The following is a 20,161-nucleotide window of genomic DNA, read 5'->3' on the forward strand; positions in this document are numbered from 1 at the left end:
CTGTTGAGTTGCAGCTGGGCCTGCCACTTGCTGCTACTTTCTTCTTCTTCCTGCTGCTGCTGGTGCTTGGGCCATTGCTACATCCAGCCTCTGGTGCTGCTGCTGTTTTCCTTCTGCTGTTGTTGAGTTGCTGGTCTGAGCTTGTTGCTGAGAACCAAGCCCAACTGGGCTGTGCAACCAAACCGAGCAGCTGGGCTGTGCTTAAACAAGTAAGCCTAAACCCATTAAGAGAACCCAAACTGTGAGCTTCCATTTTTCTTCTGGGCTTGTAATTTATTTTACATTGGGCTTACTGTTTTTAATTTATTGTGGGCTTGAATTTAGTTTAACTGTTGTAACTAAACTGGATTGTGGACTTTTAAAACTGAAATTTTGGGTTTCAAAACCCCAACAACAAACTTCCTAAAATAGTTTCAAAGCCCAACTGGGCCTGCAAATAAACTTGATTCAATAAAACCCAACTGAGTAACTGACCCAAATTTGAAAACCATCCTGCTGGGCTTGCTTCGTTCCCAAACTTTCCTGGTGGGCCTGATTTGAACATTTCGCGGGCTTCATAAAAAAATCAAACTGCTGGGCTCGGCTCAAGCTTCAAAAGTAAAAAATTTTCAAACCAACTTCCAACCCAACATTTAAGCCTGTTCAAAACTTCCTTTTGGGCTGCACAATTCTCCCACCAATGTGGGCTTGCTCCCAATATTAAAAACCAAATTTTTCTTTTTTTGCTCCCAATTAAACCAAAAATTTTGCTCCCATTTTAAAACCAAAAGGTTTGTTTTCAAAACCCATTAAAAACCAAATTTCTTTGTTAAACCTAATAAAACCAAATGTTTCCCACCAAAACCAAATTTTTCCCAAAAATCCAAACCCATTAAAACCAAAGAGTGGGCTTTGTAATATTTCTACTTAGATCATGTCAGGCTTTTGGTCTTCAACTGGGGATTCGAACAAATCCCTTAGAGAACTTGCGTATGGACATACTTCACGTTATGAACCTCCCATAGACCATGATGTCAATAATCATAGGAATTATTATGGACATTTTCAAAGTCCTGAGCCTCAATACATGAACCCTAATGACTATTCACACATGCATCATTCACCACAACGTGAAAATGAACATTTTGCTAATGCCTCACTCACACAATCATCTCTTGTGGATCAATTAGAAGCTCGAATCGCAGCTTTAGAAATGCAATCACATGAGGAATCTGTCACATCTAATTTTCTTAGGCAACCTGAAATCTATGCATGTCCCGCATGTGGTAGTTTAGACCACCCTGTTGAGAATTGTCATATTTTGCATAATTTTAGGCAATCTAGAGAAAATCCAAGGTATGAAATGCCTATAAATTGTGAGGCTGGTAGTCATTGGGACCATAATCAATCCTTTGAGGGTTGCGATCAATCTTTTATAAACCCTAATGACCATGCACACATGTACCATTCACCACAATTTGAACATGAAGAATTTTGTACTCCCATGAATTTAGACTCCACCACAGAAGCTTTCAGACTCAGTGAGCAAAACTTTGCTAGATCTACATCACGAATTCAGGCATATTTAGATCAGATTTTGCTTCACCTACAAAAGGAGGAAATTCATGAGGAAATGTATGTTGTCCCTAATGAAGTGTCTAGTCCCATTCATGTAAATGATGTTGAATATGAACCTAATTTAGAGGAACATGAATCGACTAATGACACCACCACTGTTAATGAGGACCAATATGCATGTTACCATGATGATGATTATGAAGATTATGATGATAATGATGTTATGTTAGAAGAACATGAAAATATTGTGGAACCTTTTGGTGCAATAACATATGGCTTCTCGCCCTCGACCTTCATGAATGTTGTTTCTTCTAATACTCATAGCAAATCATATGATTTTGATATTGATATGGTACTCGTACAATTGTTCTTCTAAGATGAGCATGACATAGGAATAGTTGAATCTTCTGTAGACACTAATGTTAATATGCATGAAAATATATTTGATGTGTCTGATTCTCTACCTAGGTCACATTGTGATATTTCTCCTAATTTGCCGATGCATGAGAATAAATCTGTTGATGATGTTGATTCTGATTGTGGACTTTCTAACTTATTTGATGAATGTGAGCATGTTGTGACACTTGTAGAAGACTTAGGAGATATTGATTTGATTAATAATGATGTGCCTATCGTCCTGCCTGAGTCACAATCTAATGGCCTTCCACCCAACCTAGATTTGGTTTGTACCCATATTGTCAAACCAATTTTTCTGAAAATACCTAATCTAGGGTTGGAACTATGTGCTTCCCAAGTCCTCTTGGACTACTTTGCATCTAAGTATAATACTTTTGAGGAACCACAGTTGGAATTAGCATGTGTACCCGTCCCTAGCACAGTTCACTTTGAGTTAGACCTCATACATGATGAACCCCCAAAACTGCGAGATTTTGTATCCAAAATTTTATCTGTTGAAAAATCCAGGTTTGGGGGTAGCTCATTTTGTTTCACAGCTTCACTTGCATGTCTATCATATTATTATTGTGTGAAGCTGTTGAAATGTCTACACTTCGTCTTTTGGGTTGATCCTCAACTCTTTAGATTTTTAGTGTATGGTGAATTTTCTTGTATATAATCCAGTAGATAATATTCTAGATAAATCTTTTGTTTCTTTTGTATATATTGTGCTAATCCAATATGATCTCGGCTAAAAAATGTTGGATTCTAGCCTTGAATAACGGAGTTCTAATCTTGCTTTCGCCGTCAAATTGGGTAATCTCTTTCCTTTTTCTCTACTCAGCATGATCCTCTTCGTATGTTGTATTAAATTTTTGTTCATCTTTTGAAACATTGAGGACAATGTTTAGTTTAGGTTTGGGGGTGAAAAGTAGATACTTTGATAACATGCTATAATCGAAAAATAGAACTCTTTCTAGTTTGTTAAAAAAAAAATAATCAAGTATTTATCAATTCCATCCTCTCTTGTTCCAAAAATAAAAGAGAGTAGTCAATGTAAATAAGAGTCATGTAAAGAGTCATCTTTTGTGTTTTTGTGTTATAAGCAAGGAAGGGTGTATGCCATTGATGTACAACGCGAGTAATTGTGAAATACCTTCAACTCATTCACAATTCTCGTAAAGTCCGGACAGCTAGCTAGATTTCGACCTCGGTTCTTAGCCTGAGAAACTATCTCTTGGTGATTAGTAGTCATAACGTCCGATCTTTCTTTACACATGTGTAGATACACTTTACACTCTTATCACATGTCTTTATTTGTTATCAGTGCTAGGATTGTGCCTTTGATAGCTAGATTGACATCTCCATTTTGCTGTGAGCTTATACTGTCTTGCACATGTCACATTTGATGGAATCTGAGCTTATATTTTGTCCTAGAACTTTGTAGGTACGTTCTAAGCAAACCTTCACGAGACTTCAACTCGTCCACTAGGGACACTTAGTGGTTTAAAAGGCTTATTGCATTCGCTAAATGCAATCGAGAGACCAGCGACAATGGTATAGGTAGGATTTCCTTAGTTTTGTTTTACTTGAGGACAAGTAAAATTCAGGTTTGGGGGTATTTGATGAGTGCCAAATATTTTATATATTTGCACCTTTTTATTGGCATTTAACTCATCTTTTGTGCGCCAACGCTCCATTTTATCCCATATTCTGTGTTTTCGTTGTTTTCAAGAATAAATACTTTTCTTAATTAATTTTGCATTTTTAGGTCCTAAATAAACCTTGGATGAATTGTCGAGCGAAAAGAGTAAAGGAACGGCAAAGACTCCCGCAGAAAGGAAGCGAAGAATGATGTTTGCAAGAGCCAGATCAACTAGAAGTGGGCTTGAAGAGGAAAAATTGTTCTTAAAGAAGATATGGGCTTGGCATACCCAAGGTCCAAAACCCTTACCCAAACCCATTTACAATATCCATACCCGCCTAAGCTCCAAGCCGTCAGATTCGAGTCATCATCTCTTCATCCTACGACGCATCTTTGCTGGACATCAAACTTGAAGATCCTGTCAAACACCACAACACCTAATTCTAATCTCAGCCGTCATTTTTAATGTATTCATCATCCAACGGTCGGTCAAAGCTTGTTCTCATCTTGCCTTCCGATTCATTTCATCATCTCATCATCCTACGCTGAGCTTCGCAAATCATCAAAGTGGATGCGCCCGCTCAACACCTAAGCATCAAACCCATCGACCCAAAAAAAACACCCACCTTCTTCTTCCCCAAAATTCCATTTCCCCAAAAACCTCTTCCTCCCCCGACAGTTGCAGACCTCACCTCACCCATCGCCACCATCACCTCCCCAGCCCGACCATCATCAGAACAACCATACCCTAGTTACTCTCCTTCTTGTTCTTAGCACCCACCATTCTTAGGTGCTACATCCAAGACAGAGATGGAACTAGAGTTTCACAGTGGAGAGAAGAAGGAAATTGGAGCAGCGTTCGAGTAGCAGAAGCAAGTTTAAGCATGGGTCAGCGCTCAATTGCAGAGGGGACATCAAATTCAGAGGGTATGGTGAGTTTTCCCCAAATTCCTATAAACCCTAATTTTGTTAAATTTGGGGGTTTGTTGTAAAAACCCTAATTGGGTGTTCTGATTATAAATAGGAAGTGAGGGTGTAATGTTTTGGGCATGCCTGGGCTAGCCAGAGCTTCACCCAAGAGGACTGGACTAGCCAGTGCCTCAACTGTGTTATTTTCAATTGTTTTGCACTGTCAATTATGTTCATGATGTTTTAATTCCATCTGCTAGGGTTTAGATGAAGCTCTAGTTTGTTACTTATTATTCATGCTAATGGCATTAATCTTGTTGTGCTTAAATGTTTAAATTGAGACTCAGTCTTAGGGCTTCAACACTAGCCTTTCACATTGGATGCCAGGCATCCATTGTAGTTAGAATCATCTAGTGTTGCTGAACTGCAACTCATGCTTAATTTTATATATTGTTCTTTTGATTAATTGTGCTTTAACTAGGCAGTTAATTCTTAGGAGGAGTACCTTAGTTGTGATAGGAGATTTCATATCAAAATGACCCTTGCTATATGGAGGATTGACATCCCTCTTGCTAGTGGTTATAGAAAAACAAAGTTACTGTCAGTGATGAATAATCAGTGTGAGTTAGAGGTGGATTCAAAGACCTTGGTATTTTGTTTACATTTGTTTCCAAATTCTTGCTTCATTGTTTGCTTCTAAATTCTATACTTCACTGCCTTTGGCTCATTGCCATTGTAACTGTCATTTGCCACTGTCACTCTTTGCTTCATTAGTTCACTGCTCAGAGAATTAGCTTAGGAAACTTCAACTCACACCCTAGTCCCTGTGGATTCGACCCGTATTTGCACAAGCTACAACCGACACCGTGCACTTGCGGTTATAACATGTAGGCTTCTCTTATACTCTTATTTCATACATCTTTCCTAGCCTACCAGTACTTTATGTCGAGCATATTCAACTAAATTAATCATCTTGTTTGGTTATTTAGTTGTTGCTCCGTAAGTTTTCTTATGATGAGCATGACCAATTAAATTCATTACTTTTGTGATCAGTTTGGTTGTGTATTTCAATTAGATTAATTATGGGTTCTCTTGTGATTAATCTAATTGTATATTTTTGAGTCTCCATAAGTTCACTTATGTTGAGCATTTTTCGATTAAATTAATCATGGTTCTCTTGTGGTTAATTTAATTGAGTATTTTGGATTCAAATTCATACTTGTGTGTGATTTGTTATGTCCAAAGAAATCCTTCTTTTCTTTCGAAACTAAGGTCGCTCTTGTTGTTCTTTCGGGAATGACATTTTATGGGGGAGATTTCTTAATTGAACTTGTGCTTAATTGCCAAATCTTTGTAGGGGAGTGCGGCTGTGAAATATTATAGGGGTTATCTTGTATCTTTATAAACTCCTTGATGAATGCATTTAGCTTCGGATTTATGATTGCATCTAAATAAGTTGATGTTTTGCTTTCTTTTGGTCAAGAAATATCTCTTTTGGAAATTTCATTAGGATCCCGTTCTTGTACCTTTGCCAATTTTATTGAAAAAAAGGGGGAGAATTAATGTGTAGTTCACACTACAAATACATATGGTTTTCGGATCATTATGTAAGGGGGAGTGGTTTCCATGTGAGATGGAGTATTGACTAAGGGGGGGTGATACATATCACCATATTATTGTTGTTGAAGTTGTGATACAATTGAACTTTGACGCTGTGTAATGATACTATGACACTGTATCACAGTGATTGAGAACTATTGTTTTCTCGTTGGTATAGCTACGGATTTTCAACAACGATGATGCTGAACTTACAACCTTTGGGATCATTGGAGTACTTGGAAGTGACGAATATTTCGAGTAATGTTGAAGATTAGACATGTGGAATAATTGCTACAAAAGTTAATTTATTTATTTTTTGTATTCCATATGTATTGATAGTTTTGTCACTAAAATTGACAAAGGGGGAGATTGTTAGAGCATTGGTCGGTCGAACTCACATGTTTTGCTATCTCAAGCATGTTTGTCAATGTTAGTGATCAAAACTATAAGCCTTGATTTCTAGTCTACTATAGCTAAGGTCTCGAACTAGGATAGAAAGTGTAGTTGAGCTCAAGAACTACATGAAAATCATCATACAAGACAAAGGACTACTCAAGGAAACAGTGGATCTTCATCGACTAAAAGGTATGTGGATACTTGAACTTATCTATCACTCAGAAGTCTATTTATCTCCTATCTTGAGACAAAAGTCGTTTTGCTATATAGACTTGGATTATACACATTTGCTATTTCGAGCCGATTTTATCTCGCCTATCTATTTATCGAAATATGTGTTGGTAAGCTTTCGCTTTAGCCAAGTTCATCTTTACCTAGTGACGAAAGTCATGACAAGTTTCAATCACTTTGAAAATTGCTTACTTTGACGAAAAATAGTTTGTGAATAACAACTATAGAATATCAACGTCCTCTAACAATGTTTCAATGATTGAAATGAGAGTTTAGATTATATAACCATTGGAGATATAAGCATTGTTGTGGAAACACATATATGTATAAGTCCTTATTCCTTTAACCGAAGTTTGCGAACTTTGTTGATCAAGAGAACCAGAATAGTGGCGTGAGCCAAGTCCGCGAACTGGCGGAAGTTCTCGACCCGAGAAATTCTGCTGGAGTTTGTGAACTCCGTACGGGAACTTAAGTCCGCGAACCCAGTCCGCGAACTTGAGTAGGTTATATCTAAAAACGATGTTTGTGAACTTATTCTTATATAAACTAAAGAATGAAAATTGCAAACCGTGGCTATATAGTTCATGAACCAATTCGAGTGAATCAAATCGTTTTTGCTTCAATTGTATCTTGTGTAGTTACATAATATTTCCTTGCAATTGAACAACTCTCTAACTAGTTCATTTGAGTCACTTGAACTAGTTATGATGAAAAATAATATGGTTGATATGAATGTGATCATATGGCTAACCATTTGGTTGACTATTGTTGAACCAACAAATGTACAAGTTTGGGTACGGTTACACAAGCCTAGAAACGCGCATTTCATTTGTGTGTAACAATCTAGTTTTCGATCTAACGGTTGAAAGATATTTGCTTGACTCTAATCAAGGTTTTCATATAACTTTGAATATTGAATGCTTTGTTACCAAGCTAACATTGATTGCAAACCCTGATTTGAAAGACTATATAAGGGAGAACTCTAGCAACTGGGAAACCTAATCCCCACACCTTCTGTGTGATGCTAGTTGTGCTAAGCTAGAGTCGATTCTCCTTTAACCTTTGGTTTCTTCTTCTAAACCAGGTTAACGACTTAAAGACTTCATTGGGATTGTGAAGCCAGACCGATACTACTTTCTTGTAGTTGTGTGATCTGATCTTGTTGTTTCTATCGTACGAGTACGATTGTAATAATTGGCTTGAGATTGATATCTCCGATAGGCAAGATATAAAAGTAATCACAAACACTTCGTCTCATCGTTTTGATTTCGCAATATCTTTTTCACTACGTCGATTAAGATTATTGTGAGGTGATTGATAATACTAGGATGTTCTTCGGGAATATAAGTCTGATTTATCAATTGGTTCCTGTTCACCTTGATTTATCAAAATACGGAGCAAAACTTGTAGGTATATTCGTGGGAGACGGATTTCTCTATTACCGTAGACTTTTCTGTGTGATATAGATTTGTTTATTAAAGTCTTCGACTTTGGGTCGTAGCAACTCTTAGTTGTGGGTGAGATCAGCTAAGGGAATCAAGTACATAGTGTCCTGCTGGTATCAGAGACGTAGGAGCATAACTGTACCTTGGATCAGTGTGAGATTGATTGAGGTTCAACTACAGTCCAGATCGAAGTTAATTTGGAGTAGGCTAGTGTCTGTAGCGGCTTAATACAGTGTGTGTTCAATCTGGACTAGGTCCCGGGTTTTTTTTGCATTTGCGGTTTCCTCATTAATAAAATTCTGGTGTCTGTGTTATTTCTTTTCCGCATTATATTTTGTTATATAATTGAAATATCACAGGTTGTGCGTTGTTCAATCGATTAGAATATCCGACCTTTTGGTTGTTGATTTAAATTGATTGACACTTGGATATTGGTTTTTGGTACCATCCAAGTTATCTCTCTAGTATTTGATAAAGACTCGCAGATTTCTTTTTGCTTGAGTATATATCAAATTGAGAGATTGAGATATAAACTCTTTGATATACTTTTTATCTAGATTGAGTCTGACTGTCTAGTTGATTCTCTAGAAAGTATATTGGAGTTTGTCCATACAGATTGCTAAACGAAATATTGGGTGTGGTTGTTGTACCCCCACTTTTTCAGACAAGATATTCCCTGGGATGTACGATGGTTCATGACCCGACTTAGAAATTAGGGTTTTGCATGGTACAAGTAAAAAAGGTATCTGTACCTTTTGAACTGAACCGATTTATCAATACTGCAACCATCCTTAATGACATATATTCTTCCTTGAATATTAAGGTATTCTTAGCTCAACAAACGTAAGTTTAGAGCACAAGAGAATCAACATTAATGAGAAGATTTTGACCAGAAAATGCTCAAACATTCTAAACTGATTTGACTTAACATGAAGGAATTACAATAAGAAATGATTGTTGCTCATCATAAACAAGTACTACTTCAGAAAAATAGTATACATGTTTCGCAATAATCCTTATCCAGCAGGCTTTTTATGGATAAGGTTCCATGGCCTGTGCCTAATTTGCACAAGGGTGAGTTCAATACTCGCCATTAGAAAAATGTTGTTGTTTTCTTTTGCTATTTCTTTTGAAACGTGGAAAATGATTATAGAAATTACTGTCATCAAAATAAGAGATATGATTAGAACTCTTACATGAAGTTCCTTGTCTTGAAGCGAATAGTTTGTCAATAAGATCCTTGTATCCTGTAACGATCAAATTCAGGTTAGCTTGTTGAGTTGTTTCAAAAGTTTCCACCCTTTTAGGAGGTATATATGTATTCTTTCGAACCCATACTTGTAACGGTTTCACAAAGTTCTTTTTAAACAGATTTTTCCTACTACCTTTTTGGTTTGTTCGAATGTTCGTGTACCATGAAGTGTTGACATTCCCAGAAGCAGATTTGCTTGCATGTGATATCACCTAAAGAGGTTTAGACATCTGAATATCAGTGACACCTTTTAGAATTAAATCCAAGGTGTTTTGAAGGCGGTCAAACTGAAATTTTTCCAACCTCAGTTTACACTTTCTTTGAACATGTTCTTTAATGTTGCAATAGAAGCACACTTTCTGTGTTTCAAGGAAATTAAAATGGGTAGTCTTGACAATTTTGTTATGTAAAGAGCTTTTCCTCCTTGGAGAAATAGTTTTATCTTGGTCAGAGAATTTCAACTGATCGTATATTATCAAAATAGTACTTCGATTGTTAGTTTCTGATAACGATATTGTTAATAAATCATGAACATAATTTCATGGTAGTTTCTTTGGATTCACTATCGCAACTTAGAGCAGTATTCTTACTTGTTTGTTGAGCGATCTCAAAGGCATCATATACGAGAGACATCCTTGTTTTCGAATCGTATTTAGAAATAATAGTAATGAGAGTATTGACTTTGTATATGGAACCATATATGGTAATAATAATAATGCGATCTCAAAGGCATCATATATGGAACCACAATATTAGTCTCTAGGAGAGTTTGAAAAATCATACTCTTTTACAGGATCCATAGAAATAATTTCTTTTATACTGGTGCAACGTTCATTAGAGATTTCTTCTCTGTCGATATAGTCAGACTACTTCAAACATACACTTATTAGGTCTTAACGTGTTTGCCTGCTCTGATACCAACAGAAAACACTGGGGGTACCAAAATACACCACCAACTTTTTCGTAGGAAATCTGTATGGACAAACTCAACACAACTCCGAGAGTAAAAACTAAATCAAGGAAAGTGTCTAGAGTTATCTCTCTCTCTCTCTTGTTGTTAGAACGTCTGCAGAACTGAATCCGTGAACCTAACAACAAAGAGAGTTCTTGGACAGTACCAGAGACCAATATCGAAGGATCAATCAAGTCTTATCCAACAAACAAGGTTGTCCTAGCTATTGTGATTGATCAAAGCACAACCTGTGATATTTCAATTATAAAGATAAACAATATAATGTGGAAAAAGAAATAACGCAGACACCAGAAATGTTGTTAACAAGGAAACTGCAAATGCATAAAAACCCCGGGACCTAGTATATATTGAACTCCAAATAGTATTAAGCCGCTACAGACACTAGCCTACAACCAATTAACTTCGGTCTGAAATGTAGTTGAGCCCGAACTCAGTCTCCCACTGATTCAGGTACAGTCGCGCTCCTTAAGCCCATTGAATCCCATCAGGACTCCGCGCAATTAATTCCCTTAGACGGTCTCACACCAACTAAGAGTTGATTCAACTCAACTGAAAATATTAAACCAAATCTTCATCCCACAGATTAAGCCTATGATTGATTTCCTGATTTACGATCTAAACGGATGATCAGATCAAACGAAAGATCCAGGTGATGAAAATCGATAGCAACTTGATAAAAGTCTGGCTATCCTCAAAATCCGGACTTATGCAACCCGAAGTGCATCCTAGATAATTATTCATCTCAGAAGTATAAAAATTGCAGAATCAACAAAGTTTGAGACGAAGAGACTTTGTTGATTACTATCTATCTTGATAGTTGGAGCAAGGCTCTACAAATAATCAAGATCAGGATACTCGAGTTATCAACATAAAAGATAACTGGACCTGGCTTCACGAATCCCAATGAAGTATTTGTAGTCACTAAACCCTAAAAGGGTTTCTGGAGAGGACAACTCTAGATACAACTAGGACACGCCAAAAAGTAGTGTCAGGATTCAAAGATCCCAGTTGCCAAGAGTTTCCCTTATATATACTTCAAATCCTAGGTTGCTTTAGGTTTAAGCTAAGATAGCTTTGGAACCAAGCAAACAATATTCACCGTCAGATGAAAGCTTTGAATCTTAATCACATATAAAAGATATACACTCTGGCTAGGTAGAAACGTAATCGAACCATGTATAAAGACTATTCCAACATGGTTAGACGAAACTAGCCAATTTGAACTTGAAAAGCTTAACACTCATTTTCATGTTCACTAAGACATTGTTATTGAGTCACAATCATGTGATCAAATGAGTCTAGTGTTAATTAGAGAATTGATCAAATGCAAATCACTTCATAGAAATAATTTAATTACACTTGAATCATAATCGACATAGTTGGTAAATGTACAAAGTATATTTACTTGAATCGTTCTTGAATCGGTTGAGTCACAGGTACGCGAACCGGTTTGCAAACTTATATGCAATTACCGAGTTCTGGAGTTGACAAAAATTTGGCAGCTTACGTATCGGTTTGCAAACTTAGGTGCAACTCAAAGTTCCGGAGTTGACAGAATTTTTGCACTTCACGTACCAGTTTGCAAACTTCAGACTTTTGACCGGTTCTGGAGTTCACAGAACTTTTTCAGTTCATGTACTGGTTTGGGTACTAAAGTGGTTCTAGAACTATTTTGGCTCGCATATCGGTTTGATTATTTTAACCCGGTTCCCTTATTACAGTTCCAAAATAGTTTTCATACGAATATGCAATCCTTTCCGGACCACGAATCAAACAGGTTTTCCCATGATGTACATACGAATATGCATATCACACAAATCTGAAAGTCGATATATAGCTACTCTGCTACGTGTATAAATACATGTAATACGGCTTCAGACATATAACAGTTTTCTCAGTTTGTATGACTGATAACATTGTCTTGTATTCCGGATATAGTAGTTTTATTTTTTATTAAAATCAATTTGAAACATTCCTGAATAACATCAATGACACATATCACTGTTCCAGGCTATTTTCGAATGATTAAACTTGAATCATGATTTGGTTCCGAACAATAAATTGTTCTCCACTGAAATTTGATCAAGTCTGAATAAATGTTCATTGAGCTTAGTCATTAAATTTCGAGAAATTCGTAAACTAAATAGTTTAGTTCTGTACTCGAAATTCTTGTCTATGCAAGCTAGTCTAATTAGTTATGCGACAATCGTCTCAAGGATAGAAAAGTGAATATAACTTGAAAAATAGGTGGTTCAGTCTTCACTTACCTTTTGTTTATGAAGTTCTCCAAAATCTTCGGTTGATCTTCGCCTTCAAACGGTAGAACGCAAATGATGACTGACTCGTTTCTCAACTACCTCTATCCTAGACCGAAACTTAACTAATTGGAGACTAGAAATCAAGATATAATTTTGACAACTAAATTTGACAACAAGCTTGATATAACAATACTTGTGAGTTCGACCGAGTAATGTTGTTACAATAAGACTTAGACATCACTTAAGATATCAGACTTATAGGTTGATATTTAAAAGATTGTGGTGTATTTTTGGGTACCTTGTCTTTTCACCACCAACACCGCTTGGGAACATAACTTGAAATCTACCAAGATTAAACTCGTTGACAATATCTCTATGAGTCATGGGACGAGTTTGTACGGGTGTAGCATCACCAGCCACAGAAGGAGGGGAAACGGAAGTGCTAACTCTTTTTCCATCTGATTTGGACAAACTATTGAAGAGATAGCAGAAAGAATATCAATACAAAAGCACAAATCACCAATTAATAGGAAATATGATTATTTTTTTAAAATAGAAGACAAAAAGAGAACTTTACCTTTTCGTTTTTTTCGTTTGAACTTTTGAAGGTATGATATCATACTAAAGTAATGATAGAAACAAAGAAGTTAACTTTGATGATGAAAGCAAAAGAATGAAGAAAAAAGAGTTGCAGAAGAACACCGGAAGACAAAGGGACTGCAGAAGAAGAAAACAAAAAGGAAGAATAAATTTAAAAATGGAATAAAAACAAATGAAATTACGAGGTAGGGATCTTCTTAAATATAGAGAAATCTTGGGAAACCCAACAGACGTGGGGAGTAATCGATAAATAAAGTGGAGAAAGTGGAATAACCAATGACGTAGAGACGCGCATGCAAAGAGATTTCTGGAGATGTGATGAGTCACAACAGTCAATTGAGTTTTCTTCTCATATTAACCTTGTTTGATGAGAATAAAAGAGGAAAAATGTGAGGGCTAAATATCTGATGCATACGTGGAGCACATCTGATATTGGAGATGAAGGATAATACGTGAGTGGAGAAGTATGGGATCATACCACCCACGTGCGTGCTTCTATCGAGAAATCTACGAGAAAAAAGGAAAGGCCACACGTGTCAAATTAAGATTGAAATAGACGATAACGATCGAAGAGAGCATCTAATGTTGGGACAAAGTATACAGCTATATGAAATGACCGAGTATCTAGATAACGTGTCAACACTAGATAGGCTTGCTCGGGTTGGCAAGCTAGTAAGATCGGATCTGTACCCGATATGTACGTGGAAATCATTACTCGATAAATGTGGTATGCGAGACCATGTATGTGCTATCAATAGAGGCCATCTGTTTATTAGAGGGAGAAAAAAATTATTAACTAGGAGATCCAAATGATAGTAAGCTCATATAATTATCATATCAATATCATCTCATGTAATCATTCAAATATTCATATTATAATCTCCGTGGGTGTATGTTTCATTAACAACCGAACCACATAAACCTTTTGCGCTCCTGTTACTTATATTGTTTTGTTTTCTTAGTATACAATCCATCGTCACGTACCAGTCTTGTTATATGCATCATACATTTAGATTTAATTGATTGTGGCTATAAGGTTTTCTGCAGTTACAATTTTCTTAAAATTTTATGTGCAATCCTCCGATTTTTATAATTTAGTCCACCGAATTTATGAAAAAAATTAATATAGTCCCCCTAATACTAAAATCTGACTCCGCCACTGCATCTCAGTTATAGTTGCTTCATTATTTGAAGGGACTTCCCAGATTTACATGTAAATACTCCCTTGGTGTCTATCGTTGTTGTAAATGTTTATACATATATCAAGTATTTTGGATTTTGTTTTGAATACTTTAATAGATACATTTCTTCTGATTATTACTATGAGGGAGGATCCCCTCACTCTCTTAGATTCACACTATCTCATACTTTCGAAGATATTTTGTTTACAAAAACCAAACGATGGCGTATTCTAAGCTAATATTTCAGGAAAATGTTTGTCTTACAAAGCTCTACATACCCACAAAAAATGAACACATTCTGAAACTTATAACTCGACCAACTACTACTTTGAAAACCAACCATCGAAAATCAATGAACTTTCAACGCTTAAATTAAGATCGGTAGATGGTGAGGTTTAGTATTTCGTAGTGTGAGCTTTTCTTGTGGGTATTGTAGATGGTGAAATTTGGATAAGGGGCAAAAGTGTCATTTCAACCCTATAGACAGAATTCAACTCATACAGGAGAAATTAAGCCCTTGGCCCTCAAGGCATCCTTAGCCACGATTTCTAATATACGTCCCCGCGAGACACTGCTGGTCGTGATGTCGTGAGTCCTAGTGCACATCCTCGACGAGATATTGCTGGTCAGGTAGGTTCTGTAGAGCGCAAAACGTCCCCGACAGACTTATGAACCAGAACTGCCACAATTCCAGCATGTCTTCGCGAGACGCAGCTGATTGTGATTCCATGATTCCTAGTATACATTTTCAACGAGATGTTGTTGGTCATGTAGGCTCTGTAGATGCGTAAATACGTCCCCGACGGACTTATGACCCAGAGCGGAGATTTGTGTATCTTATGTAAGCACGACTCACCCTATTTGATATCAAGGATTGATTCCTAGTACATCATCGCGATATACACTGGTCCTGTCTACTCTAGGCTCTGACTCGACTTACTGAGGTTTCCGAATAACTCCTATGACATCCACGCGAGATACGCTGGTTATTCTGCCTCCGGGCCCTTTCGACAGACTCCTAGAACATCCTTTCGGGATACACTGGTCTTGTTGGCCCATCATATGGACACACATATGATTCCTAGCACATCTCTGCAAGATACGCTGGTCAAATACAAGTGAGCCAAAGTCTCACAGAGGCATTAATTGGGCGTACAAAAACTTTTCTCTCTCTCCGGGACGAGTCCCAGCTGACCATAGAGAGATTCAGATCCGTTAAGAAAATCTTCAGAGAGATTTTGATCCGTCTGCAAAATCTCAGAGAGATTCAAATCTCTCTGCAAAATCACGGAGAGATTTTGAGCCATCTGCAAAATCTCGGAGAGATTCAAATCTCGCTACCTCTCTGCAAAATCATGGAGAGATTTTGATCCGTCTGCAAAATCTCGGAGAGATTCAAATCTCTCTGCAAAATCTCGGAGAGATTCAAATCTCTTCGCAAAATCTCGGAGAGATTCAAATCTCTCCTCAAAATCTTGGGCGGCACACGCCTTACCTAGGGCTCAAGCATATTTCTCATCCTCTCAAACACACTCACGGCTAGTAAATTGAGCATGAACTGTACATGTTTATCCAAAAACGTGGATAAGCTCTCTTGAGATCCGCACGCTCAGCAAAGGGACCCACAAACATAATATGGTCTTCATATGACATATGTGACCAACCGTGGAGATATGGGGATCAGCCTCAGCTCCTCTCACACTCTGCACACGATTTCTGAGGAATTTCGTACCTTTTCACGTGACTCATCCTAGTCATTCTCACAAATCAGGGAATATCACTCTATCTTGGACAACTCTGGTAAAGAGAATACTTCTCTCTCAACACACATCATCACAAAGGCTGACTCAGCTTCACACAAATGGGGGGGATAACAATTATGGTTTTGGTCTGGCGGTCTACGACACGTGTGAGAAATGCCCACCTTATTTCTCACCGCAGAAGAGAGTAAAAGCGCTGGAATAATGAGATAAACTCAACCTAGTTTATCCCTATTCCTGAAGAGACGGGAGAATTGTTCCGCACGGCACGGAAAGAAATCCTTATCTTCACCTACTTGAGATTAGAGAATTCAGTTATAAATAGGTCATCTATTTTCCAAGCTACGATCATCTTTCTCATAACCTCTAAGAGCAATAACTTATTCTCTGATCTCACTCTTCATCTGCTTCCCTCTCTAAGACCAGCCCTAAACCTCCATCCCTGTGACTGAAGCAGCTTTTGAACGACCACTGTGCGTGGTTTAGGTGAAGACTGTTCGTGCTCAACCTCTCGAAACTTACTTTCAAAACCCTAGAATCCCATCTCTAGCCTCTCACCGATTTTAGGTAACTACATGTATGTAGATCTTTGTTGGATGAGCATATATTCCCAAAATATCATCTTCAAATATCCTACGGTTTAAGTTTTATTGAGAAAAATATCACCCAAGGTGTGAGATATTGTGAATCTAAGAAGGTGAGGAAATTCTCCTCAGTTTCTGAAAAAATAGGGTGGTTTCGTTATTTGACGGAAAGTCAAGTGTTATGAATTTACTACTCTTCCCATGGAGGGACCACTTCTCTTTTTTTTCTTTAATATCAAAAGAATGAGACCGAGACAAGCCACGAAAAAATATGAAAAAGTAGCTATAATGATTAGTTTTTTTAATTTATGTGGAAAGCAAACAAGCCTATTTTTTGAAATGGAGGAAGTATTAGGGTATGCTGCCGTGTGAGTGTCTTTAGCATCACATTGCCCTTCGACTAATTTATGGTTTTATATTGGTTATCTTCACTTTGTTAACCTAATATTTATGCACCATGTTATGCTTTTCTTTTATAATTACCGAATGTTGGACATGTTTCATGCATCTGATTGAATTTCTCAGTCAATGTTGTTGTTTTTCACCATGTAATGCGCAATGGTGTCAGACTCCATGATGTCATACTCCTTTAGGTGGCCTCTATTCTATCCTGGTATCCCCTATCAACTCCCTTGTCTTCCTTATCAGTAAGTGTACATTAGTTATCAACGACTACCTTAGATTCCGTTAGCTAATTAGTTAGCCGTCTTTTCCACGTGCTGCTTATGTAGTGGTTGGTTTGCAAATGATGTATTTATTGGTCTTACCTGAGCTTGTAAGAACTAATGAATATTGATAATTAAAACCTGAGGCTGATTCAATTGAATCAGCGTTACTTTTATGTATCCTGATTGATGTTCTAATTGTACTCAGTCTAATACAATTGGCATCAGAGCCTTTCTGATCTTAAGATGGGCATTTATACTGTGCGTGAATTATCTGAAACAACTACGGAGAAATTTGCTACTATCAATGACAAATTGGTTAAGTTAGACCGGTATTTGGAGGAAAATTCTGTTCAGATTAAAGAGAAGGTTACAACTAATGGTCTTCTAATTACTCAGATGAATTCTCAGCTATCTGAACTAGTACTTCTGGTTAAACATCATATTCTCGTGCCTTCCTTTGAAGGTGACCCGAATAGAACTTTTGGATCTAATGGTCCTCAGGGTGAAATTCATTTTGGGTATTTAATTTCTCAAAGGGATAACCATCATCTTCATTGTCTGCCAAAATATCGACTTCCCTCATTTCGATGGTGAAAATCCGAGAGGATGGATTCAGAAATGTGAGCGTTATTTTCAGATCCATAAAATTGATGATGGTCAACGAGTAAGTATTGATTCTCCTTATTTTGATGGTCGAGGTGATCGGTGGTTTCTCAAATTTCAGATTGGTAAATTTATCATTACTTGGAATGACTTATGTGTTGGTATCTGTACTCGTTTTGAAAACCCTTTTAATGATAACTATGTTGGAGGTTTTAATAAGCTGATGTAGATTACTTCTGTTGAAGAGTATTTAGAACAATTTGAAACTCTTAAGGCTCTTATGTTGAGCAAGAGTCAATATCTTACGTAAGATTATTTCATATTGAGTTTCTTTAGTAGTCTGAAGACATACGTGGTTTTGTTTTAATGTTCCATCCACAATCTCTCATGCATGCTTTTTCCTTAGCTCGTTTGGAGGAACATAAATGCTCTCTTTATAACAAACCCACTAATTTTTTTTCAAAAACCTTCACCAATTCTTTTTCTACCAACCGGACATTTTCACATAATCAATTTCCTCCAAAACCCATTGTCACCACTCCCATTACACCTAAGTCACCACAATCCACTTCCAAACCTTCTCATACTACTAATTCCTCTAATACTTCAACCTTTCCCCCAATTAAAAGATTAACCCAGGAGTAAATGCAAGCCAGGAGGGCTAAAGGCTTGTGTTACAATTGTGATGAACCTTACAAACAAGGTCATTGGTGTAAAAGACAACAGTTATTCATGCTTAGTGTTGAAGCTTCTGAAGGGTAGAGTGAAACAGTGGAGGGAGAGATATTTGAAGAAGCAGTTGACACACCAGTAGAATCTGATATGGAAATCTCCTTACATGCTCTCACTGGAAACATCTCTGGGGATACAATTAGAATTCATGATTTATCAAGAAGCACAAAATTTCTATACTTATTGATACAGGGAGTACACATAGCTTCATTGATTCTGCTCTAGCTACCAAGTTGCAATTATGAGATCAAGCCTACTGCAGACTTGCTGGTTATTGTGGATAATGGAGAGAGGACAGTCAGTACTGGGGTTTTCCCTCAGGTCCAAAGGTCTATGCAAGATTACCAATTCAGTGGGGATTTGGCACTTCTTCCCTTGGGTGGCTGTGATATAGTTTTGGGAGATGATTGGATGAGAAGGTTAGGTAATGTTATGTTTAAATTTTCCAACCTAAGCATTTCATTCAAACATCAAGGTGAGACAAATACCTTAGCTGGTGTCAAAAATTCTTCTTCTATTATGATGATGAGTAGTCAAGTTGTTCAAGATTTTTTCAAGAAAAACACTCATGGGTTGTTGGGTCAATTATTCTCTGTCACTCCTACCACTACTTACCAACCTATTCCTCCTGAAATATCTCAATTGTTACACTCTTATGAGGATGTTTTTCAAGAATCCACTGACTTGCCACCAACCAGAAATTTGGACCACACCATTCCACTCAAGCCAATTTATATTCCTCCAAACCAGAGGGCCTATAACAAAAATTTGTGGTTGAACAATTAGTGAGAAATATGCTTGATACCGGTATTATTCAACCCAGTCATAGTCCATATGCATCTCCAATTCTCTTGGTAAAGAAAAAGATAACTCCTGGAGATTTTGTGTGGATTACAGGAAATTGAACAACATCACCATTAAGGACAGATTTCCTACTATTATTGATGAATTGTTGGATGAATTATTTGGGTCTAGTGTCTTTACCAAAATTGATACGAAATCAGGTTATCACCAAATTCTGGTTCATCCTTCTGATATTTTTAAAACAGCCTTCAAAAACCATCATGGACACTATGAATTCAAGGTGATGCCATTTGGACTCACTAATGCCTCAACAACATTTCAAGCCTTGATAAATGAAGTCTTTCAACCTTATATTCAAAAATTCATTTTGGTGTTTTTTGATGATATTTTGGTTTACAACCCAGATTTGTCTACTCATGTTCAACACCTGGAGATCACCTTACAATTACTTAGAAAGCATAAACTCGATGTTAGATTTTCTAAATGATGTTTTGCTCAGACTGAACTAGAGTATCTGGGTCACATTGTAACTGCTCAAGGGGTAGTTGTTGATCCATCTAAAGTTGCT

The 20,161-nt window shown here is 37.1% G+C and overlaps 1 long non-coding RNA gene across 1 annotated transcript; it reads right to left on the bottom strand.

The window, feature by feature from the left end:
* Nucleotides 1-12,801: 12,801 nt before the first annotated feature.
* On the bottom strand, nucleotides 12,802-13,407 carry LOC113308711. The gene is made up of 2 exons (XR_003339996.1): nucleotides 13,239-13,407; nucleotides 12,802-13,133 (listed from the first exon to the last, which is right to left on the bottom strand). It is a non-coding gene; the product is annotated as an uncharacterized LOC113308711 (long non-coding RNA).
* Nucleotides 13,408-20,161: the final 6,754 nt, after the last annotated feature.

This window comes from Papaver somniferum, chromosome 9 (assembly GCF_003573695.1).
Source record: "Papaver somniferum cultivar HN1 chromosome 9, ASM357369v1, whole genome shotgun sequence".
Taxonomy (NCBI): domain Eukaryota; kingdom Viridiplantae; phylum Streptophyta; class Magnoliopsida; order Ranunculales; family Papaveraceae; genus Papaver; species Papaver somniferum.